This window comes from Octodon degus, unplaced genomic scaffold (assembly GCF_000260255.1).
Source record: "Octodon degus isolate 3935 unplaced genomic scaffold, OctDeg1.0 scaffold00020, whole genome shotgun sequence".
Classification (NCBI taxonomy): Eukaryota; Metazoa; Chordata; class Mammalia; order Rodentia; family Octodontidae; genus Octodon; species Octodon degus.
In genome coordinates, this window is record NW_004524596.1 from 3363668 (window position 1) to 3379435 (window position 15768).

The 15768-nt window shown below is 34.1% G+C and overlaps 1 pseudogene; it reads right to left on the reverse strand.

Moving 5' to 3' along the window:
* Positions 1-10656: 10656 nt before the first annotated feature.
* LOC101573811 lies at positions 10657-11088 on the reverse strand (annotated as a pseudogene).
* Positions 11089-15768: the final 4680 nt, after the last annotated feature.

The window sequence follows — 15768 nt, forward strand, 5'->3', positions numbered from 1 at the left end:
CATTTATTTATTTATTTAGTGTGTGTGCGTGTGTGTGTGTGTGTGTGTGTGTGGCCAGCTCAGCCCACCAGGGGGGGGGGCTGGCTGGCATGTGGTGCTGGGGGATTGAACCGTGGTCCTTGTGCTCTGCCAAGCTTGTTCCAAGTAGGTGCTTTAGACCACTGAGCCATCTCGCCAGCCCAAAATCTCTCTTTTTTTTTTTTTTGGCAGAACCGGGGATTGAACTCAGGCCCTTGTGCTTGCCAGGGAAGCACTTATTCCACTGAGCCATCTCCCCAGCTCCTGACAAGTCATTTTAGCGAGGCCTGTTTTCAGCATTGTGTTTTATGAATAGTACAGAGTTGGCACAGTGACATTAGGAAAACTTTTCATCATCTTCAGAGTGAGGTAGCAGACAATGATCCTTAAGGATATAATATATGTTTTTTTTTTAATTACAGTAAAGGACGCAGCAAATTTTAACTAATCCACATCAACATGATGCCCTTTGGCTCAAACACGCTTATCTCATCATTCTGACACAGTTGAAAAAGTCCTATTTTATCAGTGTCTTTATGAAGTGGTAGCCAAAACATAATGAGCGTGGGTACCAAGTGGCATAGAGTAAAACTCCAGCCTCCTAAAATAGTACAGTGTGTCCTCATTCACCTAATTCACTAAATCTGGCATATATAACTTCTGGTTCTTTCCATAACTCAAATTTCCATGGAATGCAAACGTTTTGAGTGGATTCAGGACATCGAGGTAGACACAGCAGCATAATTGATGGCCTATGAAAGAGATCTTCAATGACTGCTTCAAAAAGTGACCAGCACCATGAGTTATATGTGTTCAACAAGAGGAAGCAGAGCTTAAAGACTAATTACAATTGGCTTTTTACTTCAAATTTTGGAAAAGCTTAAACATTATTTGTATTTTGTGATAGAGTAGACTCAGGTACAAATACTCCAAAGCAGAGTTTCTCAATAGGCAAACAGGCAAATTCTTTGAAACCTGAAGGTTTTCTAGAGTCACTATCAGAATGCCCAAGTTTTCGAAAGAATACACTTTTATTACCATATTCCTGAATCTAAGGATTCTAAAGTCATAAGAAATCATAAGTTGTATTTTGGATCCACTTTTCACTTTCTAAGCATTAGACTTTATACAAATCATTTAATATCTTTGAATTTTCTTATATGAAATAGAAATAATAACATCTGCCCTCTTTTATAGCCTAGTTGAAGTATATGTACCTGTGTTTGCATGTAAGTCATGCATGCAAGTGTGTATATAATAAAGGTACTAGGCAATAATATATTGCTTAGTAACTACTCACATGTTATGTGCAAATATAAAAGCATTCTCTCATTTTTCCATTGTTTCTGAACCAAATGTTTGATCCAGTAGCTACAGAAGTTGTGTGGAAGCTTCATCGAAGGTTTGTGGCCAGAATTTTTTTTGTATATATGTTGTGGAGACATTATTTTCCCCTACTACAAATTCCTTGGTGAAGCCACTTTCAGGAAGTAGTTCTTCTTGACTCTGTTTCTCTACCCTAACCCATGCACTGACTACAAAAAAAGAGTGAGAGCTGGATAGTCTTCATTTTTTCTCTCTTACCAGCAGGCATATTCATAATGGCCCATAAAGTGAATAGTTTGTCACACTAGAAGAGGGCTTCTTAAATGTTTAGCAAGGTAGATGCAAATTTGAAATAAAACATTTTCCAAATATTTAAATTCCCTCCTGGTTTATATGGATCAAATTAGTCTTTTAAAATAGATATACTACATTTGCCTCTCATTTTAAACTTTCTTTTCAAGAATAACCTCAATTGTCTTCCATCCTTTAATTTATGCCTTACGGACAGAAATGCAGTTCCATCCTAAAATCTATATTGTGTCACCTCAACCAGGTATGCCAGCCAGATTCAAATTCAGAAACAGATAAATCATGTGTAATTGGTAGTCGAGTTATGCATTGGCAATATAAAATGAATCATGATAAAGAATAATCAGCCCTGTCGAACTAGAAGACAGGTACTCGGAGGCTTAATGTTGTATAAATACAAAGCCCTAAGATTTTAGAATTCCATCCTATAGTACCATAAATCGTGGCACAAAACATTTCTGTATGTCACAGATCATGCACATACATTCCTTTCCTCATCTGACAGACCCATTTCAAGATTCATGAGGCTAGCTTCTGCTATATTTCAGAATAAAATGTGTCCCGCTCCTACATACATCCAAGGTAGGCGTGAAATGTTTCCATAGGTCACACATCAGAGCTATGAAGAATTGAGCCTGACTCCAAAACAGAGGAAAGAGCAAACTTTCAACTTTTTCCCCTGCTCCTAACACTTCTACTGAGACAGTACTAGAATTATTTTATTAAGTTCATAGTTAATATAGAATGAGATGAATAGATACAAAATGCAAAGTTAGTGAAGTTTGTTTTAGAATGATAAACTTAAGATACATATTTCTGTCAAATAGAAAATTCTTTTTTCATTATAACAATATTTGTTGTCCTCTACACATTGTCAGAAATCTAAAGTTGTTCATATTTCATTTACCATATATTAATTTTGCCTGTTCCTGAATTTCACATAAAATAGATCATACAGTATATATTCTTGAAGCCATAGTCAAAGGCAAAGACCTTCTTGACAAAATTCTAGTTTCACAGGAAATAGTTTGAGAGTCAACATATGGGATCACATTAAATTTAAAAGCTTCTGCATCACAGAAGGAACAATCGAGAGAGTAAAAACTGAAGAGTTTTTGCTGTTGATTCATTAGAGGATTTCTATATGGAATATTAAATATTATGCCCTCCAAGATAAAAGACCCAATAAAAAAATGTGCAAGCAAAATCAATAGATTCATCACAGATAGAACATGGCAAACGAATCCATGAAGAAGTGTTCAGCATCACTGATATTAGAGAACTGAAAGTTAAAATAACACCAAGGTTCCATCTTATATCAGAAAGAATGGATATCAAGAAATTGATTAATAACAGATTCTGGAGAGGCTGTAGGGATAAATGAACATTTCTAGACTGTTGGTGGGAATGTAAGCTAACACAACCTTGTCAGAAGACAGAACGAATGGTCTTCAAAACAGTAAAGCTGGAAATTCCATTTGAGCCTGCTATTCTCTTCTATGTATCTTCCTTAAAGAGTGAATGACATGATTTTCCAGTGATACATGCATATCCATGTTTAAGCCACATAAGTTAAGACAGCTAAATCTTGATAGTGGTCCATATAGCCATCAAGAAACAAATGGATAAAGAAAATGTATTTACACACAATGGAGTACTACTTTGTTATAAAGAAAGATAAACGAGTCATTTTTGGAGAAACAGGCACAACTGGAGACCATTGTATTAACTGAAATAAATCACCCACACACATGCTTAATTGTCCCATAGTTTCTCTTTTATGAGAAAACAAGAGTAAAAATGAAGAGCAACTAAAATCTAGATAATAGGAAGTAGGGAGACAGATCTTTCTCAAAGGTGGAGTGCAACAAGAGATGGAGCAAGTGAGAAGGGAAGAAAGGGATGAGGGATAAAACAAGGAATTTGGATGAGTTATATGGACCAACTTCATACAAGAAAGGCAAAACTTATATGTCAGGAACACATGCAATAGCAAAAAAAGGATGAAGAATTGGGTGAAAAGAGGATGGAGTGGTGGTAAAGGGCACAAAAAGGAATTAAGAAGTGCTATTTACATGTATGAAACCCACAATGAAATGGGAGAATGAAAACTCCATTTACAATTCATATGTACTAATTAGCTAAAATCAAATAAAGATGAAAATAAAGCACACATGCTAGCCATTAGATCTTAACAAAAAAGGGAAATCATAGTAGCTGCTAAGAACATAGATACCAATATAGTTTTACAAAAGCAATTTAAATGAAATGATAAGGTTTTACAGTTTTCTGTGTCCTTATATTATTTCCTACCAATGCCATACTGATACCCAAATAGGATAGAGAGAATAGCTCAATTTTGATAAAATAAACATCAACTTGAAGTTCACATAAGCTAGTGTCATTCTTATGGTTCAGCCACACTGATGTTGGTTCTGCAATCAGGGATCTAGGCCAGCTTTCTCTGCTGGCAATTGATATATGCTTCCCGGGCTTCTTTGTGAAGACAAGGTAAGATCTGCCCATTATGAAGACAAAATAAGATGCTGTTTTTGATGAAGTTGGAAGCTAATCTTTATTGAAAATACAACGTTATTCTTTTATAGCCTTCATGAAAAAACGTGCAGCCATTTGCTTACTGCTGTCTGCTCCCATGTTGCCAGGACTCACTAACACACCAGAATCTCCAGTTACCCTTAATTTCCACTATTTCATAGTCCCTGAGGTCACCCCATTACTAGGGGGAGAGTCCCATGGAATGTCTACCTATTTTCTTCGTGTCCTGACCAAAGAATGGGACAAGACACACAGAAAATGCAGTGAATGTGTACATTTATTGAAGGCAGAAAAGAGGAGCACCTTGCAGAGTAGGACTACTCTGGCCTTCAGGATAAAGGAAAGGGATCTTTCTATCCAAAATTTCCGATTTATTATCTCTCTTAGATGTAAATAACATATCAGGGTCAACAGCCCATCACTCACTTGCCATTGTGCCTTGTGAGAACTGCCTATCAAAAACCTCCTTCGGAGGGCCAGTGAGATAGTTCAGTGAACTAAGTGCTTACTTATCAGGGTTGTATCCTGGGCAGCATATGTCATACTATCCCCACCCATGGGGTGTGCTGAGCCTGGGACTGACTGACTCTGGGTGTGGTGGCGCTCACCTGTAATCCCAGCACTGGGGAGATTGAAAGCAGGATGATCAGGAGGATCACTATGGTCTGATCTGTGTGGTGAGACCCTGCACAAACAAAAAACAAAACAGCAAAAAAAAAAAAAAAAAAAAAAAGCCCTCATTTGGATTCCTGTTAAATGTAAACGAATGATCAGAACCAGTGCCTTTTGGACTGAGGACATAGCTCAGTTGTCTGAGCACCTACCTGGGAGACTTGAGGACCCTGGTTTGATCCTGGAACCACATGCCTTACTGGCCCCAGAAGTCCTGGCTTGCTGTGCCAAACCAAACTGATTGTGGTGGCCCACGCCTGTAATTCCAGCACTGGGGAAGCTGAGACAGTATGATCACTCGGAATCGGAGCACTATAGTGAAAGAGTATACTAATTAATTAATTAATTAATTAGAAACAGTGCCTTTTGATTGGCTGTGCCCACATGCAAATGAGGGATTGAAAATAGCAGGGGTCTTTGGTTGTTTTTTTTTGTTTTTCTGTGTACAGTGATGTTGGAGTCACTGTGGTAGTAGGTAGATCCCTACCTCTACTTGGAAGTGTCCCACACCTTGTGGCCCTGTCTTAAGGGACCTGGAAACCATCTTACATCTGTGTGAATGGGTTGAATTTCTGTAAGGTTATGCAACAAAAATTCCACCATGATTCAGTGCAGGAGAAACAGCACTCGGAAGGGGGAGTAATTCTGTTCTCTATCAGCATGTGACTGTGGTATACAGTTGTGGTTATGTGTCCTAGAATCCAAGGCAGTCAATTCTCAGCTTGTTATTCTCTCTTTCTCACTGGAAGTTTCTTTAAAACCCTGTTGGTTGTTTTTTTTTTTTCTTGATTTTGTTGCTCCCAGATTTTTCTCTTCATTGTGATGCTATTACATCCCCAATAGTTTAATTAAAATTAACAATTCTTTTTTTTTTTTTTTGAGTCACAGTTTCAATTCCTATTCAGTTAATAAACCCTAAAACTTCTATAAATCTGGCACATCCTATATCTGGCAACTTTCTTTCATTTACATATTCATCATCTTTTGTATACCACCTTCATCATGTTTTTGATTATTATTTTAATCATCTCCTAAATTCTCCATGTCTCTACTCAGTAGTTGATTTTATACAATAGAATAAGAAAACTCTCTTGCTAATGAAAAAATGAAGTACATTTTGCGTGTGAAGTAAGTAAAAATCTTTGCCTACCTGTAAGACTGATGTCTTGTTCTCCTTACCTCATTTCTGCAATGTCTGATCAATGTGGATACTCATGTTTTCAAGCCATTAAGCTTGTTTCTGCTCCAGGGACTTGGAACCTGCCGTCTCTGTATATGGAATATTTTTTATAGATCTTAACAAATCGGATCATATTTTTAAAATTCATTTCATTTTAAAGAGAGGAGTAAGAGAGAGAGAGAGAGAGAGAGAGAGAGAGAGAGAGAGAGAAAACAGAATTTCCAACCAGGTTAATAGGAGAGTAAGAAGAATTAAGACATTGTGTATTGTTATCTTCATAGTACTTATTCAGAATATAAGACATAGGAATGAAATATTGTCCAAACAATATTAGCACAAATCTTACTTTTCAGTGAATTAAGAGACACTAGCTGAGTATCTTAACTTTTTTTTGAGTGTATGTTTATGTATTTGTTGGTTTGTTTATTTATTTGTTTTATGTTTCTCTTCCTTTCTTTTCCCTTTCCCCCATCATTTTCTATTCATAAATGTTTTTTAACGCAGCGGCAGGTGTTTGATCATTGGTGTGTCATGCTGGCTCCACCCCCTGGGGAGTGCTGAGACATGATTGAGACTGGGCATGGTGAAACACTCCTGTAATCCCAGCTCTTGGGAGGCTGAAAACAGGAGAATCACTACAAGTCTGATCTACGTAGTGAGACCCTGTAGATCCTGTACCAAATTAAAAAAAAAAAAAAAACTTTTTTAAGATTCCCTATTCTTTTTTTATTATTAATTTTACTAAGAAAGAAAAAGCAATGAATTTCAAAACAGTTTAGCATGACAGTTAGAATAATTAACACATTGCATATTGATTTTGCAGTAGTTATTCAGAGTACAAGTTATGCAGGCATGATAGCTTGTCTAAGCACTTTTAGGGATCACTTTTAATCAACCCTGTACTAGGTACATTGTGGCTACTTCAGAGAAGACCTTCCTCACTTTCATTTTAAAAGCAGTATATATTAAAGAACATTTTTACTATCATTATAGCTCCTTCTTGGTTTCATAGAACTTTACTGTGAGAAATAATTTTGTTTATTTATGAATTTTTGATATTGTGCTCATTTTATCCCCATTATAATATATATTTAAAAATAATTTTATTCTTGCTCTCTTTATTTTATAGCAGTGTATCTGATGCTTAACAGAGGCTTAGTAATTATTAGGGATTCAAATCATATCTAACTTTAGAAATAATCTTGATATTGTCTTGGTAATTGTGTTGGTTTTTAGATAAAATACACTCTAAAAAATATATTTTTCTTAGTTTAAATCTAGATTGAATCTATATTTGAGACATTTTCTCTTTCTCTGGCTTCCTCCCGTCCTTCACCTTTCTTGCGTTTTTAAAATCTTTTAATGAAAGCAAACAAACACAGAAATAGGCCACACCATAAAATAAAAGATTCAGCTGAAATGTAGAAGAATTCAAAACCTACAAACTTATAAATTTTTGAGGATTTTTTTCTGATTAATTTTATTGGAATTAAGACTTTGCTAGAAAAGTAATTATTGTCTCAAAAAATGAAGGTATTTTTAATAAAAATTGTTATAAAATATCTTAAAAATAAAAAATTGTGATTTTAAGTGAATGACAAACTACCAAAAATATAATAACACAAAAATAAAGGAATGATGATTTTGTATGGAAAACTGACTAATAAGAGATAAAAAATTTTCACAAATTCATTTAGTCATAGTAAAATCATAAAAATGTTACAAAATTTATAAATGGCTGGGTAAATTGTACTTAATTTTAATAAGAAAGTGTGTGGCAGCCCCTCCCCCAGGGCACACTGAGACAGCAACTGAGACTGGATGTGGTGATGTGCGCCTGTCATCCAGCCCTTGGGAGGCTGAAAACAGGAGGATCGCTATGAGTCCGAGCTGTGTAGATGACCCTGCAGACCCTGTAATAAGTACATTAAAAAAATTAAAAAGAATGTGCCAATACTATATTAAGATAAAAAGGACATTAAAATTGAGTAGCTTACTTAAATAAAAGTAAAGTATTAAGATATCAATTGAAGAATTATGAAAGAAAGTAGAAATATCTGATCATAATCAGATTTCAAGTTCAATAGAGTAAACAGACAATAACATAATTATGATTAGGTACCAATATGCAGGAGCTAACAGGTTATAGTATTAGCATTTACATAAATTTTTACTTATTTTCTCCCACGTTGATTCTTACACGTCTACATATACACCCCATTGAATAAAACTCTTCAAAATATACACCTAAAGGCAAAATTAGTGGGTCACATATTAGTTAAGACCAGCACATATCCTCTTGTTGTTTTTTTTTATTTTCAATTAATTTATTTTTTGGTAAAAGAGTTCTACACATCCTATCTTTAAGAAAATTTAGTTTTTTTATTTTAATATTGAGATTTTGGATCCATTTTGATTTTAGTTTCGAGCATAGTGAAAAATATGGGTTTAGTATTCATCTTCAGCGTAAGTGCATGTGTCCTGAGGCTATATAAGTAAAACCAGTCAGGCCTACATCTGTAAATGCCATATTGTTTCCCATATTGAAATGATGAGAAGATTCTATTTATATGACTAAGAGAATAAACTTAAAATCAAGTTGGTTCAAACTTGAAAGACTGAAAGTGTAAATAAAGTCCAAAACTGTGTAATAGATACTGTGAAATAGAAAAAAATGTTCAAATGGAAAGGAAAACAAGAGACAGGGAGGGGGAAGGGAATAAAAAGAAAAGAAAAAAAATGATGAAAAAAGAAGGAAAAACTGTGAGCGAAGCTTTCGTATTCTTTCTAATTTTAAAATTACATTTAATTAGAAGTTTAAAGTTATATCACTTTTTATTAATTTTATTGAGAAACAAATAGCAATAAGATAGTTTCAAAACAAGATAGTAAGACAGTTTCAATAATTAATACATTGCATATTGTTGTCTTCCTAGTTGTTATTCATAGTACAAGATGCAGACATAATATCCTGTCCAGATACTATTAGTATAAATCTTTCTTCTCATTGAATTAAGAGGAAGTAGCTGTATATTTATCCTATTTTATATATACAGATACAAAATGGTCCTTCACTTATATTCCCTTTTTTGTTCAGTTTTGTCAGAGATGTGTATTCCATTGCCATTTAAATATTGTAGGTGCATGAGTTCAGCAAAATAATCCAATATAGCCCAGTAGTCCATAATAGGGAGGAGGAAAGTGTTTGAAGGGTAGGAGAGGAGCTGCAAAATTGAAAAACATCAAATTATGCTTTAAAAGTTTATTGTTACAGTTTATACATACATAAGGATCGTATTCGCAATAGAGAATTGGTATCTGTCTGTGACATATTTTGACTGCCTCCATTTTCTTCCAGTTCCCTCCCTTCTCTTCAAACCCACTTCCCCACTCTATTAACAAAGCTTTGCTTTCCTTTTGTCCTTTCATCATTTTTTCTTTTCCCTTCCTTCTCTTCCCCCATCCTTCTCCCTATTTCCTCTTTCCTTTTGAACAATTTCTTCCCATTTCACAGTTTCTATTGTACATTCTGGTCCTTATTTACTCTTTCAGTTTCTCAAATCAGAGAGATAATGCACTGTTTACACGTGTGTGCCATATTTCACAGCTTACTGTGTCTCAAGGTGCATCTATTTACCTAGATATTTCTAAAACTTGTGCATTTTATTATTGTTTTCTTTTTTACGATTTATGTATTTGGTACAGGGTCTCACTGGACAGGTCAGACTTACAGCGATCCTCTTGTATTTGGCCTCCCCAGTGCTGGGATTAGAGGCATGAACCACCATGCCCAGTTTCGGTGGCTTGCTCAGTGCGGGACTGGCATGAATGCAGTTTCAGGGATTGAACCAGGGTCCTTGTGCTTGCCAGGCAGGCACTTAGACCGCTGAGCTATGTCTACAGCCCTATGTATTCTATGTTGAACCAACTAGATTTTAAGTTTATTTTTGGAGCCATATAAATGGAATCTTCGCATCATCTCAAATTTATGTTTACCCTAATCATAATTTATAATCATGTCTATTTCGATGAGTATTCTCAGATTGCTCTTCATAACAACCTTACTGATAGATATTTCAAATTACTCTTCAGAAATTAGTCAGTTTCTATATACTAATATCATTGAAGTTCATGTAATATATAGGTTTTTACTTTTTGTACAGTAGTTAAATATAAACTACACCTTGCTGTGGCTTTTATTTTACTTCTATGATTACTAATAAGTATATACTCACATACGTGTTAGCGTTATAGATTTTCTTTCTTGCAAATTGTACATTTATATTAATCATAATGTTTATGTATATGCCTTGATTTTTCTAAAAGTAAAATATTAAGACCAAAAACAGAGCTGAATATTGAGATCATAAGTAGCACTTAAGTCAAATCAATTAAATATTGTCTCAATAATGTAATTCCTTTCTAGATTTTTAAAAGAATATTCAATAATTTTTGCTGATCTTCAAATATTATCTATATTAACATCTTTACCTTATAATGATTTTTATCAGATTTTTTTAAAAGGTGAGTATATATTTTAGTTTACTGAATGAGTGAAGCTCCTTCTTACCTAGCTCCTTAATCTTGCTTACATTTCATTTGAAGTGGAGAAGACAGTGAATATGGAAATGGGAAAGATTGTTGTAGCCTTTTCTTACAATTGAAAGTGTAATGTAAGCCCTATTTATGATTGGCAGAACTCTATACAGCTGGCGTATTTTTTTAACATTCTGACTGTTTAATTGCCATAGACGCTCCACATCCACAAACTCTCTCCATTCAAAAGCTGAGAAGATGCCATCAGCCTTGGCCAATATCAGAATGGAGTCATCTGATTCACCCATCTTTCAAATAGCCCCGCAGGTAGCGTAGGGTTTAAACTGGCCGTTAAACCTGCCCGTGACCTTGTCAGCCTCGGCCACGTTCATCTGGATGGATGTGTGGTCCCTGGCACCAATAATGCGGTTGCTGGTGGAGCACTTCTGCGGCACGTACAAGTCCACGAACTCGCCATCGCCGTTTTGCATATTTCGGCTCTGCCTGTTGCCTCCACATGATGAACGCGAACAGAGAAGGACACAGCTGCGATTTGATCGCTTATAAGACATCCTTATCATAGACAACTCCTCCAAGACATTTGCATGAAAAGAAGAATTATAATCCGATCTATATGATTTAGACTCTAAAGCAGTAGTTTTTAAAACTGAATTATAAAAGTTTCTCATATTCAGGAAAAAGACTTTTATTCTGATATTTTTTAAAAGGTTAAACATAAGGTCTAATCTCTAGTGTCAAATCGCAGAAAAATCTCAGTTTCCTAAGTCTCTTCCAATTGTTAAATTACTTTCTTCCCTTTGTGCTTGAAAAGGAAAATAGGCACTTCATTTCTTTTTCACCAAATGCTCTTACAGGTGGTGCGGTTAACTTAAAATCAGCTGATAACACCTTCATTTTGAAATACTCTTACACTTCAAAGTCAAGAATGTACTTCAAAGGGGAATGATCTTTTTTTCTATTTGAGAATTAAGAAATGATGTAAGAAATGTATATGACAAGCATAAACAATTGCATGTATCTTTGCTTCATTTGGAGAAGTACGTGTATTTATTTTCATTAGGCCGCATTGTGATAATTTCTTTCCCCTTAAATTAAAAAAAAATGACTTAACAGGCTGTAACATGATCAGTTTTATCAGTTTAGCATTCTTAAAGGCTTATTAAGATTATTTCCACATTGGCTAGATTTATTGCTGAACAATCATTCTTTAATGTGATCCCAAATTCCACATCAAGCATGTTATGCTCGATTTGGTAGGGCAATTTTAACATTGCTGGTATGGATATTAATTTTTTTTGTCAGTCTCACTCTGTGTCCTTGGTCAGTTCATTAAATTCTCAGGTAGATGAGTATCTTCCTCTATTAAATTGATGATATTGTACTTGTCAAGAGTAGAAGAAGAAAGACCTAATTAAGAGGATGAAGGCATTTAAGTGCTAACAAGTACAAAAGAAATGATAAGTTGAACAAAGTTAAACCTTAACAGTTTTACTATATGACTATCAAATGCAGTTACAATATTCATTTTATTTTTAAGCAAGTGTGTTTGTAGTTTGATTACACCCAGCTTATAATGAAATTGTTCACAATACATATCAAGCTATTCTTAACAAGAAAGGGAAAGAAGATGGTTGATGAAAATCTTGGATGAAAAAGCTCAAAATAAAATGCATTATTTGTTATGCTAATTCAAATAATTATTAGCAACAAAATATATATTTCTAACGCCTTTTAAATACTTAAATATAACTAATTCAGTCGGTTGTTTCTCTAATAATCAAAATTTCCCTAGAATAATCTATTTAGGTGCTATTGTTCTTTTTCTTCAGTCAACATGTACTGCAACTCACTTCCACTCCCCAATCCAAAGTTATTTCCAGTAGTGAAGAAGTAAATTTAATCTCCGGTAAAAAATACCAAGTTCAAGAACTCTGATTAAACTAATTAAATCATAACACTTCCCAAGCCACACAAATGAGCATATGACACAACTATATCATTTTAATAAACAATAGATTTGCTAACTTGATAGGGTTTCTGTCAAATAAATTTAATTTTAGAAAATATTTTAAGATGAATCTGTACAGTAAATGAAAAATATTCTCTATGTACAGATAACTTGAGATATCAGAGTGTACTATTGAAAATCTTGAACCATTTACAAACATGTTGGATAGTAAGTGATGTCCTCGAGAACATGCCCTGCAGAAAAGAGGATACAGCACGGGAAGACTGAAGTTTAATTTAGGAAATTAAACCTAAATTGTACTTTCTCCACCTCTGGATTTGTAGTTAAGTGAATAGTGCATCTGCTTCCTGCTTAAGAACAGAAACCTCTGCATATGATTGCACAGATTGTCGTGCCCGCAACCTTAGCGACTGAACCTATTTGCATAAACTCCTTCTTGAAGGATGTTTCTGGGTGGCCTACTGTGATGACCTTAAGGCTGGAACCATGTTGCCTCAGGGAAAACCACTCCAAATGATACAGTGATGGTCAAGTAAAATGTTGAATTTTTTTTTTTTTTTTTTTTTTTTTTTTTTTTTTGGGAAGAGTCTATAGGGTGTTCTGGGTCTCACTACTAGATCAAATTCATAGTGATCTGCCTGTTTACAGCCTTCCAAGAGCAGGGATTACAAGTGTGTGCCACCAGGCCCAGTCTCAATTGCCTTCTCACTGTGTCCCAGGGGCAAGGCTGGCATGCTCAGCTATTTGGATGGCCCAACGTTGAGATTATAGGGAAAATTGCAATATTAGCAAAAATTCTGGCAATGATCAGGATGTAATTATGTCCATCTTGATTCAGTTAATTTTTGTAATGAGAAGCTACATTGTGTAAAAAGGATACAAGATGATACAAAGGAACAAAACTAAATATAGTTCTGTGTTCAGAGGTTTTATACCACTTGGCTCAACAGGACTTAAAAATCAACTTTTTGAGGAAATAACACTTGAATTTTTTTTTAATTTTTATTTATTTATGTGTGTGTGTGTGTGTGTGTGTATGTGTGTGTGTGTGTGTGTGTGTGTGCGTGGCCAGCTCAGCCCACCAGGGGGCGGCCCTGGCTGGCATGTGGTGCTGGGGGATTGAACCGCGGTCCCTTTGCTTTGCTAAGTTTGTTCTAAGTAGGTGCTTTAGACCACTGAGCCATCTCACCAGCCCCAACACTTGAATTTTTAAAACTAATACACTCTCCTAGAAAATTGCTGTATGTGAAATTAGATAGTCCTTGTTCTTGGATTGGAAGATCCGATAATTTAAAAGATAATAATTCTCTAGAAATTAATTCAACCTAGATAATTAGTTCAATGAAATCCAGATAATTAATTCAATAAAATTAATGGAATGAAGTGAATTCTCTAAAAATTATAGTATGCTTTATGTTGAGGGGAGAATTTGACCCTGAGATTGAGAAAGCTTTGGATAGAATGTAGAATCATACAATGTGGCAAAAAGAAGCAATTTTAGAACCCTACTAGCAAATATAAAAACTTCTACTGGCTGTGATAATTATTACAAGGTGATAATCAAGTAAAGAAAGCATAGAGTTCAATGGAATACAGTTGAGGGAGAAAACCCATAAAGAAATATACATGTGTATGTGCATTTATTTTCAACAAAAGAATAAGAGAAATTCTATGCAGAAAATAGTATGAAAAAAGCATTGTTGTTGAGACAGTACATAGCCATTTAAAGTGCTTTAATTCATACACTATTAGTGTAAACATATGAGTAAAAGTCGAACACAAATCTAAATAAAAAACTTTGGGAAGAAATATGGAAAGATTTCCACCTATGTGTGTATCCCAAGCAAACAATAATATATGTTGTCACATAAAATTTTATGTAAATTGTTATAGCAGCATTACTTATAATAGCTCACAACTGAAGTTAATTCTAAGTCGATCAAGTACTCAACAGACAAAATATAATGTATGCACACTATGCAAAAATATTCACCAAAAAATGCATTACTAAAATATGCTGAAGCATGGATTGTTTTAAATGTGTTGTGCTAATTAAAAGAAGACAGACATAAATGTTTACATATTATACGACCCGTTTACATGAAAAAAATCTGAACTAGACATATACAGATGAATACATCAAACTGGTGGTTTCCTAGTACTATAAGTGAAAGCAGAGACAGTAAATAGCTCAGAATGTGGAAACCTTGGAGATAACTATGTTGTTGTAAAGATAAAATATCATATTATATGCATTTTTAGAAAAACACTAATGACTATAAGTCTTTTAGTTGAGTATGCACTGTCCTATGGTATGGGAAATGTGCTATAATAACTACATTTATCAAAATAATCTGTAAGAGGGTCATCTAATATACCCTTTGGTGCATGGATAGGTCAGTTGAAGGAATAGAATGTAATAGTAATATAATAATTATGAACATAATTTATTATTTTAAAACAATCATATAATTTCAAAATAGGCAAGAGGAAGGAATGATTTTCTTAAAGATAAGAAAATAATATCTGTACAGAGACAAGAAATTTAGGGGAGTAATACTCTTTTAGGGAAAAGAAATTGCACTTTATCATAAGCAGTTAACATATGTGGAGGCATTATCAATTTCAAAAAATATTAATTATAGAATAAGAGATGGCTCAGAACAGATTTTACAATCATGTTTCTATGTATATTCATGCATATTTGTATATATATAGATTTATACATAAACTGAATTTGAAAATCACTTCATTAAAATTGTTTATAATGAATAAACAGACAGATATTCAGGAAGAAAACTAATGTTTAAGATTTTTAATTAAAGTTTTGACTCTCATCCCAATGCCACTTAATATTAATTTATATATTCAGATGAAATTATGGTTAATTAAATATTTTTAATTTTTTATTCTCAGCTAGAAGTGGTAATAGTGGACATCACATTTTAATATCAGGTAGGAATTCTATAATATACATGTTTATAGGTCTATATTTGTAGGCCTTCTTATCTATACTATAAGAGAAACAAAGTTGTGACCTATCAATCAAATCAGGCCTGTAGTTCAAAAAAATAATTAAATCAATTTAAGAATGGTATTAATTTGTGAGTATTGACTTTGTATCCAGCTATCCTGCTAAACTGATTAAATCTGGAAATCTTCTGGTGGAGTTTTTGCAGTC